This window comes from Fragaria vesca, linkage group LG5 (assembly GCF_000184155.1).
Source record: "Fragaria vesca subsp. vesca linkage group LG5, FraVesHawaii_1.0, whole genome shotgun sequence".
NCBI classification, from domain to species: domain Eukaryota; kingdom Viridiplantae; phylum Streptophyta; class Magnoliopsida; order Rosales; family Rosaceae; genus Fragaria; species Fragaria vesca.
In genome coordinates, this window is record NC_020495.1 from 29,314,323 (window position 1) to 29,318,545 (window position 4,223).

The following is a 4,223-nucleotide window of genomic DNA, read 5'->3' on the forward strand; positions in this document are numbered from 1 at the left end:
GAGAGAAGCTGGAGCAGAGAAAAACTAGAGAGAAGTGAGTGAAATTAGAAGACTGAAGGCGAAGAAGGGGGTGAAACAATTTATACAGAAACAGTGAAAGTCGCCTCGATCCATGAACCGACGCATTAAAAAACCACTAAACCGAAAACGAGGCACCCCTAGCCATCCGATCAAACCGTAGGATGGTGCCACGTGGCTTAAACCACTGTACCTTCTAGAAGAAGGAAAGAATGAAGCGACGTGCATTAATTGCTTGGTAGTTATCCCAGGAATATGGCGACATCTGGCGAACATGCAATTAATGCACCTGCCACAGCAACGCACAAATTCCACCAAGTGAAAGACCTATCTCAGGTGGGTATCATCGAGATTATTCACCAGTGAAAGACCTATCTCGAGTGAGTATCACCGAGATCATTCCACTAAGTGAAAGACCTATCTTGTTCCACCAAGTGAAAGACATATCTCGGGTGAGTATCACCGAGATCGTAACACACAGTGAAAGATATATCTCGGGTGAGTATCACCGAGATCGTAACACCCACCGAAAGACATTCTCCCTTTAAAAACTGACCAAGTGGCTTGATAAACCACAGACAACGTTAACACCTTGTTACTCGAGTAGTAACACCGGATATGGAAAGGGCTCGCTACCCTTGTCCATGGAAAATGTAACACCCGTTCAACCCACGTCATGAGTCCGAACTTGGGGAGACTATGGGCAGGAGCCCATGTGAAATATACTGGTCTACGGGCTTATTTTGGCAAGTCCCCACTCAAGATGTGTCTAGAACGGGAACTTGGAGGGACTTGTAGTCGGTTGTGCATGAAACAACCTCCCAAGCCCGTAAACCAGCAGGTATTCCACCATGACCAAGACAACTGAGGCCACCCTAAGGTCCCCGTCCATGAGCAGGATGGGCCGGACCCAACCTCGGTGGCAATACTGGGCCGAGAACGGCTTCAAAAGGCATAGGGGAAGTCTATATTCTAAGCAGCAGCAAAGACAATTGTCCCACATCGATTTCCAAGCAAATAGAACCCATGCTGGGCCATAAATACGGCCTAGCCACCAGCTTGTCAGGTATCATTTAGTACGTCAATAACTATACTTCACCTGCAAATCCTGACTTAATCATTGGAGGAGGAAAGACCGAAAGCCCCCGGTCATCCTTGTGTTTACAGGTCATCGAGAGAATAGTCTATCACCCAACGGACACGCCATCAGTTTCTGCAACCTTATCCGGGATTGTACAGAAACAACAACATAAAGAGCACATCCTAAAAATTATATTCTTCCACATAGATATATTTATATGAACAAACATATATATTCCCACAAGAATAATCTATCAAAAACCAAAAATATTATGATCACATGAACATTAAAAATAATCATATAATTAGGAAAACTTGTTTTATCTTACTTATGAGCCGTTGGCGATCAAGCTCATATATTTAAAAACAAACAATAGCATATTCTTTAATTTAACATCATCATCAAAATGACCATAATAATTTGGTCCAAATATGAACCTTGGTGATATTTACTCACCTAATTAATCTCGCTGCGTCTTCAACAAAACCACAAGAGCCAATCCCAAATCACATTTCACAAGTCACCTAAAATACACAATTAATAACCTTAGTAACTACTTGAAAGAATAGATTAACATTGCACCCTTATACTAACCCTTACAACGAAGTTTTGCCCGAAAGAGGGCAACCTTCCTCCAAGACCTCCCAATGTCATCGGACACTCAAACAACCTAATGTAAAAGTAAAACACGACTTCTACTCTCAGAACTTCCAAGCACAACATCTCACACAAACTCAAATGACTTGAACCTAATATGCATTTCCAAAACATAACATAAACTCAAGGAATCCCAACACGCTCACAAACCTTACCCAAGCTAACATGACACCAACGTAATAGCACTGACAATCGCGTTACCACAGACCGCCACAGGCGACAGTGAGTGGCCTCACGTGCCGCCTCCCAACACTTCAAAAATAACAATTCCCATAGCCCTCAACTATGGAAATTTACTAAACTAAGCAAACTGAGCATCCAACTTACCAGAGACTGTCACCAATTCAAACCGAAACTACCCGAAACTCCGCTTAAAGTTTAATCGCCAAATCTGCAAATTGGAAGCTCAAGGTCTCAAATCAAGATCTGATGCTAGCCTAGCAATACCCAGAAGAGCAAGGACCTTCAAAACTTACCTAGAACAATTTGTTGTCGTCGTCGAACTAGTCGAATCTAGCCAAGACTGCTCTGCTTGCCTCCCCTGCTACAGTTTAAGACGAGGCCACCCACTTCACTAGGAAACTTCGCACGGAGGACACGAGCCTTCCAATGCTGGTTGCGTCGTCTGGGGTTGCCGGGTTAGGGTTCTAGTCAGAGGGCGACGACGGCAATGGCTTTCGGGCCTCACTGCGCCTTGTACGTTGGTCGACAACGCCAAAGGTTGGCAGGGTTAGGTAGGCGGGAACAAGATGAAGATACTGATATGTGGCCTGTGGCTGGGGGTTGCTGAACGGCGCACTTCCAATCGGGAGAAGGCAAGGCTTGCTCGCACGGCTCGGGGAGGAAGGAGAGAAACTGATTTATGAAATTCTAGGTTTCTAAAAAATAACCCAACATTTTTCTATTTAACCCTTTCCAAAAAAAAAAACTCTAAACTTTGGTTGATCGTAACTTTTTCGTACGACATCTGTTTTACGCATGCCGCGTGTCTACGAACTCGTATCACCAAACTCTACAACTTTCATAAAGGATGTTTTTGAAAATAACTTACGGATAAGAAAATCAACTTTTAGCCTCTTAAAAGTCAAAGCACCTTGATAAAATTGACTCTTGAAACTTCAACTTCGCACAAACAAATGAGAATTTCCACAAAATAATCCTTTATTAATTTCGAAAAAATAAAAGGAAATTGATATGAAAATATAGGGTATTACAGAGAGAGAGAGAGAGAGTGAGAGAGAGAGAGAGAGAAAGAGAGGAGACTATTTCCATAGTGGTCGACAACCGTCGTAACACGGTGTCGGAATCCATCGAATAATAGTTAATACACACACACACGATTGCCTTCATACACTCTCTACTTCCCCAATGAACCTTATTGCCCCCTCAATAGACTCTTATTACTCCACAATCTTGCAATAGACTTTATATTGCCCTCTACTGATCAGTAGATCATGATGACATTCAAGAAATGGCTACATAATGCGACTCAGTCATTTTCCGCCATACTTATCAATACGCTAACTTCGTTGTAGATTGTCTAGTTGATTACACTCACTCCCATGTAGATCCGCCAGTTGTTTGGTAGTTTACCCTTCTCTATGTCTCACTCTTAAGTGTTCCATGGGGTTTATTTTATAATTTTATAATTGTTTTGTTGTATGAAAAATTAAAACGGGAAAGAAGAAACAATACATCTCTTTGTTTACAACTCGTGCAGTCATTCATGCCGAACAAGGGTAAATTAAGATCCACATATCAGAATCATCGGATGTGAAACTTGTATCACTCGCAATAGTCGAACTGATCAACTGAATTTAGACAAAAGTAAAAAAGATTTTTTTTTTTTTGGTAACAAGTAAAAAAGAAATTTAAACTGAAATAATAATTGTCTGACAACCCCACAATGACACAAACTTGAGTTTATGCATTAGAGAAATTTTAAATACACACCCTTAATATCTTAATACACACATTTATTATTTTATGTTTCTATTGAGATTTTATAGGTAAGTTAAATGACCAAAACAGACATCTATTATTAAAAAAAAAAAAAAGACTCTAGAAGTATTCTTTTCAACGTCTTCTACCCTAAAATCGTCGAAAGCATGTCTTGTCTCCTAACCCCAACTCTTCTCCACAATTCATTTGAGTTGTTGTTTTTTTAATTTTTTTTTTGTATCTGTATCAGCTTTAGTTTGATCTTGCATATCATATTGTCGAGTGCTGCATCTTTATCATGACATGTTTTATCGAATAACTAGCTATCTATGTTCAATAGCTACTGTACTTCTACAGTTCTACTAACTTGTGAATTTTGAAAACTTGTATTGGTGATTTGGAGTTGAGATATAACAATAATCATTTGATTATAAATTGAATGATGATAACAAAAAATTTCTAGCAAAAATTAGACGAAATAATATGTAAAAGAAGGTACCAAATAGGTAAATATACATTAATTATA